Below are 21,878 nucleotides of genomic sequence, written 5' to 3' on the forward strand. Positions count from 1 at the left end.
CAGACAGATGGATATGGCCTGTCAAGAACCTCACAAGAGGAAAAATTACACTTTATGCTCACCATCTACAGACCTGCAGAGAGAGAGAGAAAGAGGGGGAGAAAAAGAGAGAGAGAGAGAGAGACAGAGCCTAGTGTCATTTTGACTTTGGGAAAGTCTCCTCCTGAGCTTAATGACACATCTGCAGCCGGGCTATATTTATTACAGTCATGTGGAATAAAATTGATTGTCTCCTAAAATTAATTTTTGCTTTGCCTCTAGCAGTGCTTTAATGGAGGACAGTAGGCCCTGTGCAAGAGTATTGTTTAATCACATTAGTATCACAGCCCCCAGGACAGGCGAGATAATTGTACAAACGAACATCGAAATATGTATCTCTAACTCTTATGATTGAATTATGCAAATGACTTATCTTCTGCCCTTCCAAGCACTAATCATCTAATTAGGACTGATGTTTTAAATGCTTGTTTTTGGACGGGGATCCGGGGAGAAGCAGGAAGCAGAAAATTGAATGTGACACTAAAATCGGCAAAGTAGTTTGTAGCGGAAGAGCTGGTGTTTTCTTTTCCCCTTCGCCCTTCCATTGTCTGCCGTGGCAGGGTTGGAGGCGAGAAGACGATTAGAGCAGTTTTGTAAAGTATTTGAAACATAAGCCAACCTAATCCGTTTTCAAGAGTTCATCATCTTTTCCTACACTTTAATAAGAAGTGCGAAGCGTTAGCTCACGCGGCGGGCGAAAGCCGAGCTGCGCTGGAGGGAACTATAGCCGGTTGAGGAAGCGCTAACTAGCATCCCAATTATGCCGATTAATATTTGATGACACGTTCCACTGCACGCCCCGTTCCTGCCAGCAGCTGTTGAACTGTTTGCAAATTGTTTGATTCACCAGAACCGAGAGATCTTGACCGATTGTTTGACACCCGATTCTTGCGATCCCGTTTCGGAGGAGTTGAAAGACGTTAAGATCAGAGGAAAAGTCGTGCTTTCTCCTTGTCAGATGAGTGTTTACAGTTGTCTGCCACATCTGGAGGCAATAATTTGCCGCTTTACCCCCTTCAATCTGGTTTAGGCAGATGGGTTCACCTGAAGAGCATGACACCACCCTGCTTTTTCTCGTGCCTCGAGTCTTGCTTGAAAAGGAAGAGTTTGATCTTGGTTTGACCCTGCACTTTTAAAAAGGTGTTGCATGATGCCATAGAAGAGACATTTTTGCTGTTTGGTTCCTTAAAGGTGCAGTGTGTAATTTTTAGAAGGATCTCTTGAAAGAAATGCAAAATAATATACAAAACTATATTATCAGGGGTGTATAAAGACCTTTTAAAATGAACCGGTTTTTATAACCTTAGAATGAGACGTTTTTATCTACATACACAGAGGGTCCCCTTACGGAAGTTGCCATTTTGTGCCGTCATGTTTCTACAGAAGCCCTTAACAGACAAACATTTTTAATGTGTGGTGGCTATCGTAGCTTCTCTATGCATTTTAAAAGCAAGGGGTGAGCAGTGGACTGAGCCGTTGGTTGCAATTCGCAACCTCACCACTGGATGCCACTAAAATTTACACACTGCACCTTTAACACCTGAAAAACTTTTTGTGACAAGAAATAGCATCGCTTTATTTTGAAAGTTTTTAGGCTTTTGAACACCAAAACAAAATTTGACTACTTAAAGGGACAGTAAGTAGGATTTTAAGTGTTTTATTAATCAAAATCAATGTCTTTTTTCATAAATATGTCCTCGTGGGTGTCAAATGACCTCTGTATAAGCTTTGTAAGCTTATAATTTCTACTCTTTACTTACATTGAACGGGTCCAAGGAGGCATCCATATCGTTCTGTCGTATTGATAAACTATAATAGCAGAGAGGGACAAAAAGCACTAGCCTACCAACGCTTTCCACAACGCGTTTTCATTCAAAACACGTGAACTAGCTGAAACGGACAGGGAGATCAGCGATATCATAACGGCTACCGTAGTTGCAACACGCATTTGGAAAAGCGAGGCGCTAGAGAGCGCTAGAGAGTTCGTTTGAATGCAAAATACAATTTCACCACTAGATGGGGGTAAATCCTACTTTTTGTCCCTTTAAATGTGTTGGTTACTTTCGTAGTGACGTGAATTCAGTTTAGGATCTGTTTTATGACCATTTCCGAACAGTGGGAGGATTCAGGAAACATTTAATATTTTTTTTGTAATGCTGTTTGGTAATTCGAGTGAATGGTACAGTAGTGAACATGTAAACAACCCAAATGAAGGTCTTCAGTGATCATATAACTGTGGCCTCCCTCTACATCAGAAGCTTCTGACAGACTTAAGGTATATCGATGTCAAGTTGCAGATGAACAGAGAGACATCTGTCTGCTCCAGAATATTAAAAGTAGTAAAGATAAAAGAGGGGAAGGTGGAATGTTAAGGGTCGGGGAGGGTGTGGGTTAGCGTTTGTGTGCCTGTCTGCGTCTGGGTTAAATCAAGAAAAGCCTGGGTATGTGATGACATCATGGCCAGTTTTGGTGCTCATGTTAGAGGACTCGACTCTCCCACCGTCTGCCCCGGGCAGCGCAGCTCTTATTACCTCCACACACAGACAAACTCACCTATATACCTTCATCCGGAAACATGCATCAAGAAGAATAAGCCTGCTGAAACCTTTAAAATGAGTCACAGATACAATTTACCACACCTCTTTTCATACAAATATAAATCAGATTACAAAGAACAATTATTTCAAGAGAATAGTTTATTTCAGTCATTTATTCCGATCTATTGTACTTAAAAGTATGTTTAGGATGGGCAACTTCAGGTGTTATCCGGCTGGTAACATGTTTAAATGCAATGTCTTTCAGCTGGGTCTTAATTTTTTCTTGGCCTATGCACTGTTTTAGGTTGGATCAACTTAAAAAACCACTTCAATTTAGTAAAACCTAAACACTAATTTTTTTCAATTTATGGGGTTGTTTCCGAACAGGGATTAGCTTAACACTCTGGGGTCGACTGCGGCGAGGGCGCCGCAAACTCTTTATTTTTCAATCACTCCGCAAGACTCAGAGACTTGGATAACTCTGCTGATTTTGGACATACAGATATGATTTATACATCATTTAAAACGTTAAAGTGTCTAGTTTTTTTCCTGTCCACTCCCAATAAAAACAGAATGTTGTGCTTTTCGCAAAATTAAGAAAATAAACATGATACGCGTTTTGTTCTCTCTCCCTCAGTGAAGTCCTTTCAGAAACGCGTCAGAATATGAACTGTAACTTAACGAATACTTGTCATACAAACAAAGAAATTGTAAATCAATATATTGTTTTATGTGAATGAGTAGGCCGAATGATTTTCACATCATTTTGAAGAAAAAACTCTAGACTTCTAGATCCTGTTTTGAAACGTCTTGGGAAAACATGTTTAGAATGAGTTTTTTGGACTTATATCAGTGACTTAAAAATCAACTGAGCAACTGAAAAAAGCACAAATGTCAGTGCATGTCAAAACTTCCCAGGGCCCTAAAAACCCCTTAGACCCCAGAGGGTTAAGCCAGGACTAGGCCTTAGTTTAATTTAACAAACATGCCTTGCTAAAAACATTACTTATGTGCATTTTGAGGCAAAACAAAGGGCACTGATGTATTTTAACCCGTTAATTGGCGCTGTCCCGTGAGCGGGACACCTACGTTTATTTCAATATTTTCTATGTAAATGTTAATATATCACGACAAACTATATATTGTTGGAAAGGTCTAAGAATGTAGTTTTCATATTTCAAAACCTAATAATAATGCAGTAACTGTAATTTATTCATTTGTGACACAAGTATGCAGCAAACCTCAAAGCAAACCAGCACAAACCTAATTTTTTTTGACAATTTTATGTATTAAAAATTATACTATATTGCATTTTTATTTATTACAAATAAATGTAAACTGCTTTAAAAAAAATAACATTTTCACCTCCTGACACTTCCCTAAAAAACGTTGAAGTGTCTTCTTTAAAACCAAAAATTACCAAAATTAAAACCAAAATTAGGCTTCTAGACCAAAAAAAAAAAAGCCAGAGTTATATTAATATAAAGGTGTATATCACCTTTTCACCAACCCCCCACTCAAAAAGGGCTGCGCCAGTTAAAGGGTTAAGATATGTCAGTGCAAATTGTTTTTAGTTTGGACAGCTTTACATTTATTTTAGTCTAGGACTTATCTAATGTTTATGTGGAAAAACACTTTAAATGAAAAATGTAAGTTGATTTTTTTTTTATTGTTACCAACTGAAGTAATTTTTAAAGTTGATTAACCTTTTCCCTTTTTTCATCAGTGCACTTAAATAAACTGTTGTATATAAGCGATCATTTATATACTGTCAGAAAAAATTGCTTCTTCAAAGAACCTTTGACTGAATGGTTCTTTGTGGAACCAAAAATGATTCTTCTATGACATCACTGTGAAGAACCTTTTAAGGAAATTTATTTTTAAGAAGTCATGACTATTAAGTGCTAACAAATACCTTATTGTAAAGTGTTACTGGTGCTTTTCATGCTTTTTAAATAATTAATTTCAATAAAAATATTGTGTCTTATTTTATGTGCAAAAACCTTCATTTGTAAGCCATGTGTTTGATAGCTTATCAAATGCTTTTGCAATTTGATGGTCTCACAGCAAAGCATGCACCACTGGTTGTACAATACTGTATGTTTGATCAATATCTATTTGCTTTGCTCTGTTTTTGCTTTACTATATGCCATCTAAAATATTTAATACAAAATCATGCATATTTTTTCTGATTCATATGTATCTCTCATTGCAGTTACTTTTATTTAACCAAAACAAAAACAAAAGATTCAAACAATTCCGATGCGAATCACGCTCGGTAACTGTGTCATTTATGTGTTTTCCATTCTCATTTTTTTCCCGTGCCCTCACAAGTATGAAGATAGTTCTTGTTAATAGCTGCCTTAGGCCTGATTAGAAACATGTTAAGCATGTGTGCGGATCTGTAAATTGGAAACACACCATGAAGCAGGTTATGTGGTTGTTTATTCATCATTATGATGCCCGTGTCTTAAAAATGCCCTATTGAGACGTCTCATTGGATAGACTTTCAGCCAATCAATGAAATGGTTAAAATCCCCCCACCCCATGCCACGGCCCAGTAATCATTCTTTTCAGGTTTTAGATATTTGTACAGACATGTTGACATGCAAATACATACATGGATGCACACATATGCGCAGAGCTTTTCAAAGACCATTAATCATCCAGAATTTTATTATAATCATCTTTTCACGGTCACGCAGAGCCGTCCTTTGATTAATTTTATCTACATTACTGGTGTTTTAAGTGTAATTAACTTTACTTTATTTGTAGCTTTCATGCGTCCATATGGTTGAATGCCATCTACAATCCACACACAAACACATATCGCAACCTTATACTCCTTTCCTCTCCCATTAACCAATGTTGGAGGATCAGTGTTTGTATGCAAGGATGTGCGTAAATATTGTGTCTGTCGACAGTAATAGGTGTTGTTTGGGTGTACGTGGTGTGTGTATGTGGAAGGGGTGGTATATTCTGATGAAAACAATCAGGCCCTGTGTGGTTTCATTACAGGGTAATGTCTCGCCAGATTGTTACGGATAGTTAAAATGAAATGAAGTGAATTAGGGAAACAAGGGGGAGAGCATGCACAGCGCTTTATTACTTTCTTCTGAAGACGCACATTGACAATGATCTCTGCCTTCAGTTTAGTGCATGTATCAGATAACAGATCAAAAACTACCTCTGTGTGTGTCGGCGTGCTTAATGTGTGTGAGTATCGCATTGGATTCTTGTCAAACATCGGCTACGTTGTGACTTTGTGGATGCAGGATTGTGTCCCTGTATTAAAAACAAGCTTTTTCATGCCTTTTTGAAAAATTAGATGTGCATTTTAAAATGCATTAATCTTAATATTATAATCGTTTATAAAATATAATTGAACTTGCTTTTGGAGCTTACCGTATAATAGCAGTTTACACCTCTCGCTCTCTGTCTTTTTCACTGTGCTGTAATTCAACAGTACACGCAGTCCTCTTGGCTTTTCCCATGATACTTCAGCGTGAGATTGCGACGTGAGGGGTGGCAACAACACCTGACCTGCCTGTTCCACAAGGGCTTGTGGGTAATGGATGGGTCAGAGCTTTTTTTGATGTTTTATTGAAAGATCACCACGGCTGTCCTGGCTTTCGCCCGACTATAAATCAGGGTCCTCTGTGGTCCGCCGGACTGTCCAAAGCGTGGTTTATGTCAGATGGGGCAGAAAGGGCCTCCAGTCCCATCACTTCAGCTCACCTATATCACCCAGCTGTACACACACAAACACACAAAGCTTCATAAAACCACTGGGAGCCCTAAACAGTGTCTGTCAGAGACACATACACACATATGCAGAGTTAAATGGATATACACTTGGACGATAACATCAGATGTAGTTTATTGTTATCAAATACTTCACTGTGCAGCATTTGTGAGTTTTCACATCTTATGCATTTTAATAAGGATCTTTTGTGTTTGGTAGTTTAAATATATTTTTAAATACGTCTACAACCAATACAATTCAGAACAGAACACATTTACCAACATTTGTTATGATTTAAAATGTAGTACATTTTGTTACAAGCTTAACTTTGCATGTTATTTTACAAGTTGGCTAATTGGTATAAATTTGCTTTGCTAATTTGTAAGATTTTCTTATGATTTGCTTTCTTCCTAGTGACATTGAATTAGGGGGTGGGGCTTCATTTTTAATTTTTTTAAATAATTGTACAATTCACGTAGTATGAATTCATACAAAATCGCCACCTTGTAAAAACAGTTGCGTTTCCTGTGAGATCCGGCTAACATGCATTCCCAGCCGGCATTTCAACATTGATTCACCATTGAATCAATTTCAAGGACAAGGTTGAATCATCTTTGAATTACCTTTTGATTTTGCAAATGAAATCAACGTCGAACAAACAACTATCATTTTTTCAACCAAATTTCAACATAGATTTTTTAAACGTGGAAAGTATTTTATTAACCTTTGCAACCGTTAACCATTAACTGTGGTATCAACGTTGTTTCAACTTTGAAACAAGAACTGACGTTATTTCAACCATATTTCAACGATGATTTTTTTAAACATTGAAAGTATTTTATTAACCTTTTGCAACTGTTTAGCATTAACTGTTGTAACAACGTTGTTTGAACTTGCAACAAGAACTGACGTTATTTCAACCATATTTCAACGTTGATTTTTGAAACGTGGAAACTATTTTATTAACCTTTTGCAACTGTTTAGCATGAACTGTTGTATCAACGTTGTTTCAACATTGAAACAAGAACTGACGTTGTTTCAACCATATTTCAACGATGATTTTTTAAACGTTGAAAGTATTTTATTAACCTTTTGCAACCGTTTAGCATTAACTGTGGTATCAACGTTGTTTCAACATTGAAACAAGAACTGACGTTATTTCAACCATATTTCAACGTTGATTTTTGAAACGTGGAAACTATTTTATTAACCTTTTGCAACCATTTAGCATTAACTGTTGTATCAACGTTGTTTCAACATTGAAACAAGAACTGACGTTATTTCAACCATATTTCAACGTTGATTTTTGAAACGTGGAAACTATTTTATTAACCTTTTGCAACCATTTAGCATGAACTGTTGTATCAACGTTGTTTCAACATTGAAACAAGAACTGACGTTGTTTCAACCATATTTCAACGATGATTTTTTAAACGTTGAAAGTATTTTATTAACCTTTTGCAACCGTTTAGCATTAACTGTGGTATCAACGTTGTTTCAACATTGAAACAAGAACTGACGTTATTTCAACGTTGATTTTTGAACCGTGGAAACTATTTCATTAACCTTTTGCAACCATTGAGCATTAACTGTTGTATCAACGTTGTTTCAACTTTGAAACAAGAACTGACGTCATTTCAACCATATTTCAACGATGATTTTTTAAACGTTGAAAGTATTTTATTAACCTTTTGCAACCGTTTAGCATTAACTGTGGTATCAACGTTGTTTCAACATTGAAACAAAAACTGACGTTATTTCAACCATATTTCAACGTTGATTTTTGAAACATGGAAACTATTTTATTAACCTTTTGCAACCATTTAGCATTAACTGTTGTATCAACGTTGTTTCAACATTGAAACAAGAACTGACGTTATTTCAACCATAATTCAACGTTGATTTTTGAAACATGGAAACTATTTTATTAACCTTTTGCAACCATTTAGCATTAACTGTTGTATCAACGTTGTTTCAACATTGAAACAAGAACTGACGTTATTTCAACCATATTTCAACATTAATTTTTGAAACATTGAAAGTATTTTATTTACCTTTTTCAACCATTTAGCATGAATTGTTGTACAGTATCAGCGTTGTTTCAACATTGAAACAAAAACTGACGTTATTTCAACCATATTTCAACGTTGAATGTCAGTCATATGCCTGCTGGGTTCATTTAAAAGCTTTTTAATCCAATTTTTGATAAAAACAATTTTGGATTATCAAATTAGTTAATAAAGTTAGATGAAAAGTACCATCACTATAATCGTTTCGTCTTGTCAGACAACCACAATTAACTTTTTTCTGTTGTTTTGTGGGCCAGAAAAAAACTCTCCTACATTTCTTTACAGTCGGACTGCTGATGCAGCACAAACTCGGTCGTTTTCTCACAGCTCTCCCTTAATACCGCCGTTAATGAGTAAGTTGATGTAGTTGAACGTTTAGTTAATAAATATGTCAGACTTTTACCTCACTCCCCCAATCGGCTCCTTGTCTCTCTCGTGCAGTTTCCCAGGCTCGCCGAGAAATCGCAATTAGTTTTAGATTTACGCTACGATGACAGACAGTGGTATATAAATAGAGGTTAAACACACAATTTACATATTAATTTCATGATTCATTTAATCAATGATTTATGTGGATATAGATTGCTTTTAATCCGCCTTTCAGCGGCAACGTTTGCTCTTGTGCGCTCGCTCTTCTCCGCTCTTCACCGAGCGTGACAGGATAGAGTGCCACGCGCTTTCTTTTTCTCTTTCTCTCTCTCTCCCTCTCTCTTTCCTCGGAGCTGTTCAGTGGCTTGGAGAGCTATGCGAACGGAGGGGCTCCAAACGGCACTCCTAATTGGTTTAATTTTTCAGTGCGTGCACCGAACCTGACACTCGTTTACCGCGCGCCGCCGTATCTCCTTTCTCTCTCTTTTACCGGCTCGCGCTCTCCGATCTCCCTCTCGGCTCTCTCTCTCACTCACTCCATTAATAAAAGGGTAATAATCGCTCCGGTTAAAGGGATGGTAATGAGAGCAGTGGTTATGGTGATTGGTGGCGGCGGTTGTGTATTCATAACAGATCTCTCATACTGAGGCGAGCAGGGTGTAATTGAGGCATGATTGAGACGCATACGCTCCCCTCTGCCGCGGGATCGAGGAGGACACCGGGGAACTGAGCAAAAACAGTAAAGGCGCCCAAGCAAGGATAAAGTTTAGAACGAAACGTATTTAAATATGCTTTATTATGAAGTTATCTATTTAAATAAACAATATATTTGTATTGATATGCATATCATAGTATAGAAGTTTAAAGAGGATATGAAATATGTGTGGGGGGGACAGTGTTTCCTCTAGGATTTTTTTCAGCTGTGGCGGCAGGGGGCGCCCATGATGATTAAAAATGTACTTTTTTTTTTTTTTAAGTAGAATATAGGCTACAGTAAACTAACATGTATTTTTTTTGTAATTTTCATGCTGTCATTTACTTTTCCTTATATTTATAGCATATTGCTTTTCTATGTTTTGATCTAAACTGTATTTTCTTAAAAAAACGTTACATAGCTACGTACGTATAGTTCGGATATTTCATTGTAGTTTTAATGTAGTGTGCATTGCAAGTTCGTCCTCGTGTTTAGCGTTACAGAGCTGTTGCAAAGTCATGCAGTCCTGTTTGATAATCCGCACCGCTGTGATTGACAGAACAACCGACCAGTTATCCGACATCAGCAGCAATTTTATTTCACACCCGTACCATTTGACATAAAGACTGTGACCCCGAGCAGGTCACAGCGCAAATCGCGCAGTTAAATATAAACCTTTAACGGTCTTCAGACAGATCTTAAACACAAATAAACATGGGGCCATTTAAAAACGAGTCGAATTTTGGTCTTGGATGTTGGGGATGTTAGACCCGCATTTTACTCTTGTCTATTGAGTCCCGACCTGCATCTACAACACAAATGACTCGCGAAAAGTCTATTATTACACCCGTTAGATCAAATATTATGCGGTTCACCCGTGGGTACCCCGACCGTGCTGTTTCGTCTGAAAACAGATAAAACAGTCTCACCTTCTGCCTCAAGTTTCTATTACCAACGTTCTTCTCTTCCACGGGAATAATGTAAGTTTCTTTGCAAACAGATTCGACTATTAATGTCTTACAGTCGCATATAAGTAGTATTCAGTATTTAGCCTTTTGTTTTTTGAATATCTTATCATTTAATGTGAAACTTTGTTTCGATCTAAAGCACAGAAGATTGACTGACAGCTGAGCGGTCAGCAGCGCGCTGCGCTTATAGCCTATATTCTGAATAACTAACGGCCAGATAAGTTGATAATATAAGTGATTCCAAATGAATGTCAAAAAAAACTCGTAATATGTTAAATTAAACGTTTAATAATGTCTTTTCTCGCAGCCCTGCGCTGTGTTGGTGTAGATATGCGCCGGTGAACATCATATGCGTGATGACCTTGCAGCAAATTACCCTAAATTTATAGTCATAAAGATAAAAGTAAAACAACATTCGAAACTTCAAATGATGTATTTTTATTTGTGTAAACTCACAATAAGGAGAAAACTTTGTGCTTATTTATAATCATTAAAAACATGACGTGCTTTCTGGTGCTTTGGTTTTAGAGCGCGTCACAAAAAAAGAACAGAAACTTTTTTATTCGTTTTGTCAATTTAATAATTTAATAATTATTTAAGTGTAACATATTTCGTATAGGCTTATTTATTTTATTATTATTTCTCAAAACAGAGACGTAGCTTAATCATCCTCTGTTGATTTAAATCTATTTGTGCATGAAACTAAACCCATGGAAGAAATTATGATATTTTATGAGATTTATTTATAAATGAGTGAACAACGCGAATCCAGAAAGGAATTTATTTCTAGACAGCCAGTCTGGCAGGGCGGACATTTCGGTAGCTTTTTTGCGAGCTGCCGGCGTGGGTTTTGTCTAGAAGGTATACAGCAAATGCTGAAAAGTTAAGGATTAGATTTGGAGGTAGGATTATTAGGATGAAAACAGCGGTTCTGGCTAAATTAGATACAAATACATCCTACAATCGTGTGAAATTTTGTGTTTAAAGTTGGGTTTGGTTGAAGGATTAGGATAAAACATTGCTCATCCAACGAGATTTCGTTTGCTGTATCCCTTCTATCCACAACCGCAGGCGTGGCGGGGATGTTTTAGGAGTGGCGGGCCGCCACGGTTGAATGTATATAGCGGGAACACTGGGGGGGGAAGAGCGGGAAAAACACAAAAGTTCAATGTGCACGTGTTGCCCATAATGATCAACTGCTACTTTAACAATATGACTATTTAAAGTTTATTTGGCACCTCTGGCACTGCAATTACATTTGCCAATACTTTGGCCTTTTTAAGTTATAGGCCTGCATAGCCATTTTTTATTTAAGTTTATGCATTTGCAAGACACTTTTATCCAAAGCGACTTACTGTACATTTAAGGTGTTTCAAGGGAATCAAACCCACAACCTTGTAGTGCAGTGACCTACCAACTGAGCTACAGTAACTTACTGTATAGTCCTAGAGGTTTCTTTAACTGAAAGGCAGGCACATTATCGCAAGTCTAAGCATTCGGTCTAATTTCCTATTCTGGTCGTAGCATTGCGATAACATTTGACATTTGTCCACTGCAAATCATTGACACTTTATTCTCTTATCATACGCCACACTGTTCTTAAACATACAGTATGTTCATATGACGATTGTTTTATCAGAGTATTGAGACAAACAGACCATTTCCCGTAAAAGTCGTAAATGAAGATTAAAGCTCGTGTTGTTGGAGAAGGATCAATTTGGCATGATTTATTGGTGCTGACATAAATAGGGGGAGACTGGAATAAAATAAAGAAATGGGGGGTTGAAAGGTGGAATGCGAAGAGGTGCGAGATAGCTGCTCATCTCGATGAAGGTAAATAATGGTCTTTAATTATTTGCTGGCAGAGGCGTCGAAAGCTCGGTTGATACTGTCACTGTCACTGACGTGCGGTTAGGAATGTTAAAGGTGATAATAGCGTGCGCGCGTGCGAGAGCATTCGGGCAATGTATCTTCAGACGCGTGCGCCAGTGAATGATGGCGTTTGCATGCGATAAAAACACAGAGGAATCAAGCGGCCTGTAATAGGGCTGTGTTAACCTCCATCCATTTAGGCAGAGCCTCGGTTCCACCGAGTCGACGGCCATCAACCACATATAAATCCATCAGCTCAATCAATAAATGACTCATGATTGAACAGCTGATGCTAGATCTCATCATCATTAGTGTTTATGACACATAATCTCTCCTTATTTAAAGGTACAGTTCACTTTAAATGGACAATTCGGTCATCGTTTGGCGCTCATCACTTTTATGCCGCTCCAAAACTATATGGCTTTGTTTTTGCTGTGTAACACAAAAGGAGAGAAATATTGTTTAAAGAGCACCTATTTCATTGTTAATAAACAATGTTATTTTGTGTATTTGGTATAATGCAATGCGTTTGCGTGGTTTATGGTTAAAAAAAACAAAAAAATTCACATACCGTACATTTTTGTAGCTCCAGATTTCACTCTCTTCCTGAAACACACGGATTTGACAAGCATTGTGTACCTAATTGGCCAGCTAATCTGTACGTTGCGATTGGTCTGAATACCTCTGACGTCAGCCGGAACTGTGACGCTCCTTACCATGTTTGAAAGATTCGGTTGCTAACAGGAGTAAACTTACAGGCTGTAAGTTCGAAGCGGGAGGAATTATGATAATGTCGGTCTTGTCTACATCACCAATCCCAGGAAGTAAACAGTTGCCTACAATCTGTGTGTTTGTTGAAGGGCTGCATAATGATTAATCGCGACTAATCGTTTGCAGAATAAAAGTTTTTGTTTACATCATATATATGATGTGTGTGCACTGTTTATAATAATTATGTATATATAAATACACACATATCCATTTATAATTTTAAGAAAAAAAAATATATTTATATATTAAGTATTTATAATTATATAATATAAATATAAAAATGTATATACATGTCAATATTTGTTAAATATCTGTGTGTATTTATATATACATAATTATTTTACACAGTACACACACATACATGATGTAATCAAAAACTTTTATTCTGCAAACGATTAGTCGCGATTAATCGTTATGCAGCCCTAGTTTGTTGTAGTCCAAGAAAAGAAATTTACGTTGGAGACGATAACTCGCGTCATCGTTTACTTTGGGGTTTGTAGCTTTTGCATATCGGTAACATGTACTAATACACACTTACACACCAAAGGAAATTTTAAAACCTGAATCGAAAAATAGGTGCTCTTTAACAAAAAGAGCCAACACAGTTCATGGCAATTTATCTGTATTTAATAAGGTGGTTAATTTGTATGAATATGAACAAAGTCATTTGTATGCTGTTGTATGCATTTGTATGATTTTCTTTCGCCTCAGTGACATTTCGTTTAGGGGCGGGGTTAGGGACGAGGTTAGGGGTGGGGTTTATTTATGCATACATAAATAGATACAAATTTCTTTGAGATCACATTGAAATTACCATGTTTTGGCTACATATAAAACTAAAAACCAATGGCTAAACCTCAGTTAGCCATTGTTTTGCTACATAAGTCTGACATAGTTTACAAATGCTAATCAATATGAACCAAAATTAGGACACCAAAATAATCAATACAAAACAAACATAGTTACTACACTTTTACTAAGGTTAATTTTCATAAGGTTTGTGTGCTTTGTTGTCCTGTTGTCGATATGTGCTACCCAAAAAAAGTCTGTTATATGCAAAAAAAAGGGGGGGGGGTGTCTAGATTTTATCCATTAGGAATTGATTGGATTATGAATAATAGGTGGTCTGTACAAGGGAGCCAACATTAAATTATATTTTGTTAAAACAATGCAAAAAAAGCAATAGCTAATGCAACCTTGGTGACTTCAAAGCCAAGTTATTTCAGAGTCCGAGTAGATTACATTTCGATGAAAGATTCTGAAGACCAAAAATAATAAGGACTGTTGAGTCATTCGCAATAACACCAGGAATGTGCCTTTAAAAAAAGTAAAACTTCAATAATATCAAATGAGATGCTTAAATTAACCAAACTATGTTTTCTCATATTTAATCAACATGTTTATCTTCATGCTGTGAATGAATGCTATATAAATGTACTCCTCTGCAGAAAGTCTTACCCTCAGCACCAATGATTTGCCAGGCTGGCACCAGGCATGCTGGCATGGGCACGTACTGCAAGTCAGAGGAGAGCTCTTTACACACCCTCACCTGCCATAAAACCCAGCCCAAATTCCAAACGCGGGCACGAACCACCTTTTACGAGCCCCGTACAGCTCGTAATGCACACCCGCTACTCACGAGAACGTTTGCGTGTGTTTTCATCGAAGACGCATCCCAGGATGCCCACGCTAATATCTCTCATAACCATTTCAGCTCGTTAATTTTCTCCTCGAAATTTCCTTCAGCCGCCCCTGCGCAGCGTGCACGGGGCCTTTTTGATATTCTGCGTGTGTTGGGAGAGCAGAGCTCTTTGAATGGACACAGTTCAGGGTTTAATAACTGTTAAAGGGAGCTGATGCGTTTCTTACAGCTGTACAGTGAAACGGATGAAGTGGAGCTATCTGAGCTAATGATGTAAACTTTATCTAGTGGCTCAGATGCTCAGACTGCTTCAGCTTTTGGAGTAAATGCACACCATGTTATAAACACGCAGAGATGGGTCTCATACATATACGTTTGTGACCCTGGCTAAAATCCATAATTGAATTAACAGTGAGATTTGGAGCATCCAAGTTCGATTTCAATCTTACTTAGTTAATAAATCTCTGGAATGTCTTGTGTGTTTTTTAGCATGTCACGAAGATCCAGAGATGTATCCAGTAATGTGAATCGCTTCATTTTTCCAACACTTGGGTACCATGCAAGTAACATGCAAATCATATCTTCACAGACACACGTGCATACAAATGCACGCATGCATGCGTCGGTGTTCATCTCGCACCTTCTCGTCCGACTCCAGCGCTCGCATCCTCGGCTGCTGAAGGACACTTAAGTCATAAACATATACATGCGCCGCATCGCGCGCCGGCACGTCTCAATGTAGAGTATTGCATGAGAATGAATGCGTGTCTATTTGAGCGGGAGCACATGGTAAAATGGGCCAGGGAAGAAGCGGGTCAGGGTTAGTGTATAAGCAAGGTCACGTTTAAAACACACGGGTTGGAAGGGCCCATAAATCAGCCGGCGCATACGGCTGCCCTCCGCACTGCCTGATTTAACACCTGCGCCCAGACCTTCCTTGTCAGGCCCGGCGTTCTTTATTACCTGCCTGCGCTCACTACAGCAGCAGCACAGATAGAGTTCACCTTTGAAAGAGCCGCAGTAACTCTCTTTCTCTCTCTGGTTGGCGTGCTATCCATCGCCTTTCTCTTTTCCACTCTGCCCTATGGTCACAGTTCAGGGAGTGGTCAGATATGCGAAGGTGCATGAGGCCACATACAGGAAATTGACCATTTAATGCTTCCCTTTTTGTGAAAAAAGCAACTGCGTGTCTGCATGTGATGTGTGTGTGGTCTTGAATTGTTATTTGATAAGTTAAACTGTTATTTAATATGGTTCATTTTGTAAAGATTGGCCTGACAGGTCCTTTAATATGACAGGGTTTGCTTGTTATTTATTATTTAGGTATTTTTTAATTATTATGCATTATGAATAATATTGACTTTAATATTAATTTAGAGGCTATGTGGATATTTGTATAAGTCATTTATAACAGCCTACAGCCATTTAAATCAACTGTTATTTATACCACATGCTATTGAATGCTTTATCCGGATTAATTGAGAAATCATCCACTTGTGTTGATTATTTTTCTGTAAAACGCACACCTGACCCGTCAAATGTCTTAAAATAGGCACCAGTCAATAATTCCTTACATATATTAAAGAGGACATATCATGAAAATCTGACTTTTTCCATGTTTAAGTGCTATAATTGGGTCCCCATCGCTTCTATTAACCTAGAAAATGTGTAAAAGATCAACCCAGTAACTTAGTTTTGGTAAACCATTCTCTGCAAGCATGTGAAAAAATAGGTCTTTGAGATCTGATTCCCTCTGTGATGTCAGAAGGGGATAATACCCCCCTTAACTTGCACTATCCAACCACAGCGTTGCCATTTAGTGCAGAGATCAGCTCATTTGCATTTAAAAGGACACACCAATAATTTTTGCTCACACCTACAAAGTGGCAGTTTTAACATGCAATAATAAATTGTCTATATGGTATTTTGAGCAAAAACTTCACATACGGACTCTGGGGACACCAAAGATTTATTTTACATTTTTAAAAAGTCTTGTGAAATGTCCCCTTTAAAATTCAATACTATTTTAAGTTTTGACTTAAGTTGATATAACTTATAAAAACATGTTTAAATTGTTTTACTTAATTTGTTAAGTTAAAGTAACAAAAATATGTAGATTTTTTTTACAGTGCATATTTTTTATATAATACTTATTACTCTGTGAAAACCCAGCTAAAGTCATTTTGTGTGATGTACTGTTTTCTACATAAAATGTTCCTACATAAAGAACATTCTGTGAAAATATAACCTTGACAACTTTAAAATTGACTAAGACCATGTCAAAGATTGACATCAGTGTTCAGAAAGCCAAAATCCACAAAGCCAACATGTATATTTTTCAACCCAGTCTCACGGAGTTGCGCATTAATAGCATGAATTGTGAAAATCGTGCTATACATGCATATGATGCGCCAGCCATCCCCATTCACTTAAACGGTGCATCTTTTTTTGTATTTATTTTGGTTTCTCAAATTTTTTGCTATTTCTTTACCATTGTTGCTTGGGTTGGAACAACTTTTTATTACATAAAAGTGACATCCTAACCCAAATCCCAATTCTAACCCCAACTCCAAGCGATCATGGCTTAAAAGTAGACAAACCTGTATATTAAATAACCTCCTTAAGCAAATCTCAAATATAACCCTAAACCCAAGCAAAAATGGTTCGAAAAACAGAAAAAATTTGAGAAACCAATAAATGAAACGACAAAAAAGATGCACCATTTAAGTGAATGGGGAGGACTGGTGTATCTCATGCACGCCAAATTGGAATTTGGCATATGTATTGCACGATTTTCACACTTCGTGCTAATTATATGAATCTACATGAGACTGGGAAGATATTTTTAGGCAAAATAATAAAATGTAGTGTTAAAAAAGCCATTAATTAATTTCAGTACTTAAAACATGAATTTTAGGATTATGAATGCAATATTATCATTTATAGCAATAGAGACACATTGACTATTTTCGTTATTTTTATGACAATGGCTACTTTGATGCTGCTAATCTCATAATAAGACTTTAGCTTGGATTGCACAATTTTGTCTTTGCATTTTACTCTTAACTTCTGCTGTAAATCTCTAGGCCAGCATTTTGAGCAAAATCTCGAAGTTACCAAACACTAAAAGTTTCTAAACTCACATTTTTTTAGATCACCGCTCCAAGCAAATATGTCTTTTTTGACAAATCAGGATCTCAGTTTTAATGTATGTTAAATAATAGAGTTCACCGGAGGTCGGGCCTTTTGCTCTTTTGTCATCTGTAATAGAATCTTTGGCCTCATTTCTTCTGCTGTCGCCATGCCGGAGGGGCCCGAGGGGTCCTCAGGGGGACAGTATGTTAGTGATGGACTCTGTAGCCAGGGGCCCAGAAAACTTAAATGCAAATGTAGTTTTTGATAGATGATGAGGTTGGCGGAATAATGATGGATCGTAAGAGTTAATAATAATTGCAAAAGCACACGTTGAGCTGAAAAACTCTGGTATCCAAGTCACAGTACCATAATATTATGATACTTTTGCTTGTTTCTTTATTATAACTTATGCTGTAAACTTTTACGTGATTATTTTCTTCGTTCTTTGAGTTTAAACTTTTATAAAAAAAATACTGATGAAAGTTGTCATAAAAACAAAGAATCTTGCCATCATAGCACAGACATTGTGAGAAAAAAAATCACAATACTTTTCCCAACCCAGTGAACAACGTATTGTCTTAATTATTGATATTTACGTCGATTTGAATTCGGTTGACTGCCATCTTTTGTGCTAGCCTGTCTTATATCTTTCAGGACTAATACAAATTTACCCTCCCTGCAATTTAAACGTATTTAACGACAGATTAAATATGGCACTCTTCAAAAGTCAAAAATTTGAAGCCTGTTTTCAACTTTTTAACGCAGCATTGAAACATCTCACGCCACAACAGGCTCGTGCCGCCCAGTACGCCCACAAATCGCTTTTGTGTGCGTGTGTTCCTCACTCGACTCATCAGGTCCTCCCTAATAGCAGCTTTAGGAATAAGTCTCAAACATCTGACCACCTTGTCATAACGCGAATGTGCTTGTCAGCAGGTCCCTGAATGTCTCCCAGGATCGTTTAATTATAACGTCGGCCCGCGATACACATTCGGCGTCGCATGACTGGCAGGTATTCGCTCCGCCCGCCGTTCCGAGACTGGGAAGAGAAAGAAAAGTTGCTACCGTTTGATTACCGTACCTCTACGGTCCGTGGGCTCCAATTGTTCTCGACGAAGGAAAATGCGAGCGTTGCCGTTAAAAGAGCTTCGGCAAAAATTCCTGTCACAGATGTAGCAGTTTCACGCCTCTCCTGTCAAGAGGCTTTCGCTTCAGTGCCGTTCAAGTCCAAAATGTAGTCCTTAGCATTGTTCGGCATTTCTTCCTCAACAATAGTTCTCAAAATGATGAGTGCTATTATTTGCCTGCTAACACTGACACATAATTGGATGGTGTCTCCTTTAATCTGAGCTGTTAGGCAACAGAGTTGTCAAAACGCTGAACAAGTTATGAGATTAATTTCCTATAGAGCATTGTGAGCTTGTCACTCACAAAAGTGGTTATGAATTATTTTAGGGGTGCGCAGAAAGTTTGCACGTCACCCTGAGACGAGTTCAGAAAGATTCGGCTTTGAAATAAAGTCGCTCGGTAAGGACAGTTGCCAAGCGTTTTTGTGCTTAACAATTGGATTTTAATAATGATAAAAGAACAAATATGTTAACAACATGGGACTGTAGATTTGTGAGTGTTCCTGTAACTGATAAAGCATTGTGTTAGCAGCGCATAAGTCATGGGTTCGAACCCCTACTCATAAAAATGTATACATTGACTGTACTGTAAGTTGCTTTGGATGTAAGCATCTGCCAAATGCATAAGCATTAATGCTTTAGGATTAAAGCGAAAGAAGAACTTGTAAATATAAAAGCTAGGTTGCGTGACAGAAATCGGAGGGTTTCAGTTAAAAGATTGTGGAGCTCTCTATGACATTGTAATCTCAGTCAGACTGTCAGGCAGCACACAGATGTGTATCGTACACTTTATTTATGTAGCTGAAAAATAAATGGCCACGCTGCACACGCAGACATGTGACTTACTCACCAAATGTCCTCTGTGGCTTTATCTGACAGTCTACCTGCACATTTACTGCACCAGCGTTGAGTTTGATCAAGTATCTCTCTTCCTCTCCGTCTCTTTTCATATTTCTCCGTCAATAATATCTGTTTTATTTCATCATTTTGTTTCATAACTTTTTTCTTTGCTCTCTGCTTTGCGACTTGTTGTCCGTATTCGCTTAGATTTTTGAGGTTTACCGGGTCAGCGTGCACAGTGTCATTTTAATAATTAAATACTTATCTAGTTTTTAAATACACAATAAAGTACCACCCTACATTTGTTTTACGTTGAATATGTCTTACACCAGTGGTTCTCAAACTGGGGGCCGCGAGATGGTGCCGGGGGGCCCCAGTTTTATGACATTTTATGAAATACAATAATTTATATGTAATTAAACCTAAAAAAGTAAGGCTACTAACCAAAAGCACTACTTTTTTGTATAATTTAATGTTTTTTTTTAATTAAAATGTCGAGTTTTAGAACAGTTTTTTGTCACAAATTTTCTTTGGGGGGCCGCGAAGAAATGCACCGTACACAAGGGGGGCCACACGCTGAAAAAGTTTGGGAACCACTGTCTTAAAAAGGGTTGCAAATGCTTTCACGTTTTAGGTCGACAAGGGGCCCTTGAACTTTAAATACAATGTAAATCCCGTAATGAATGATTAATTGAGCAACGTTTGTGCGGTAACTGAAAATAACTTGCTTGTGATGTGGAACAGCGTGATATTAAACTGATTACACACATTATCAAACACGCTGCTCAACATACACAATCCTTTCCTCAGGACTGAGTTAAAATGATAAACACACACACACACACACACACACACACACACACACACACACACACACACACACGTAATTAAAATAAAACACAAGCGCTGTTAGGTAGCAACTACTATTTGAACGTCATCACAATTTGCTTATTATGCATTAAAAAATGTTCATGTTGCTCTATTTCTGTTTTCTTTTATGTGGCGATCCGTCTGCTGTGTTTCTCCAATCCTCCTAACAGGTAAGCACAAACACGCCAACTATCTCTGGCAACTCTTTACATCTGCCATTAACACGGATTTCCTTTCCAGTATGTGGTTGTTAGCGTGCAGGATCGCACTTTCGCTGCGATAGGATAGATATCCAGACACAGTGACAACTTGACAAAATGGAAAAAGGCATTTATATTATAGAGTTTACAATGATTCAAATTTAAAACATTAACAATTTCCAAAAATTTCTGTAAAAGGACATAAGTATAGACCGGACGGTGACAAAACATTCTGTAACACTTTAATATGGGCAACACATTTTGATGTAGGATTAAAGGGATAGTTCATCCAAAAATGAAAATTTTGTCATATTTTTTTTACTTTCATGTTGTTACAAACCTGTATACATTTCTTTGTTCTGATGAACACGAAGGAAGAAAGTAACCAAGCTGATCATGAGCCCCAATCACTTCTATAGTAGGATAAAAGAATACTATGAAAGTGAATGGGGCTTGTGAATTGGTTACAAACATTCCTTAAAATATCTTCCTTCGTGTTAATCAAAACAAAAAAAAATTATACAGGTTTGTAACAAGATGAAAGGAAGTAAATGATGACAGAATTTTTATTAATATGCACTTTATAACTACTGATAAACAGTCAATATGCTTGTAATATGTAAGTTAATGGGCAACATCTAGCCCTGGTTTCACAGACAAGGCTTAATAAGGCTAGTCTTAGACTAAATCATATGTTTAAGCGGTCTCAACTAAAAAATAAGATCTTAAAAACAACCAGTGGCATTGTTTTGTCTCATGATACACAGCAGTAACGTCTTTTTCTAAGGCATGTTTATTTATGATGCTTAAATATCTTAATTGAACCAAGGCCTAGTCCTGGCTTTAGCTAAGCCTTGTCTGTTAAACCAGGCCCTAGTGTGTTGTAATTTATAGATTAAAGTTCAATTAGGTGGCCAGATCGCTATTTCTAATAACTATAAATAACTTTGCAACTACATGTCAACTAACTTTCATTAATATGCAACTATTATGTCAACTA

General features: G+C 37.4%; 1 protein-coding gene and 1 long non-coding RNA gene across 5 annotated transcripts in view; one reads left to right on the forward strand and one right to left on the reverse strand.

The window, feature by feature from the left end:
* The window catches only part of dacha (dachshund a), a 186,496-nt gene that overhangs the window by 7,494 nt on the left and 157,124 nt on the right, over nt 1-21,878 (forward strand). The gene's annotated exons all lie outside the window — the stretch shown is intronic.
* Nucleotides 1-21,878, reverse strand: part of LOC129423433 (uncharacterized) — a 215,608-nt gene that overhangs the window by 3,998 nt on the left and 189,732 nt on the right. Inside the window, exon 4 of the long non-coding RNA XR_008637728.2 lies at nt 5,982-6,327. This is a non-coding gene — a long non-coding RNA (uncharacterized lncRNA). The remainder of the gene's footprint in view (nt 1-5,981; nt 6,328-21,878) is intronic.

The sequence above is a fragment of the Misgurnus anguillicaudatus genome, chromosome 9 (assembly GCF_027580225.2).
Source record: "Misgurnus anguillicaudatus chromosome 9, ASM2758022v2, whole genome shotgun sequence".
NCBI lineage: Eukaryota > Metazoa > Chordata > Actinopteri > Cypriniformes > Cobitidae > Misgurnus > Misgurnus anguillicaudatus.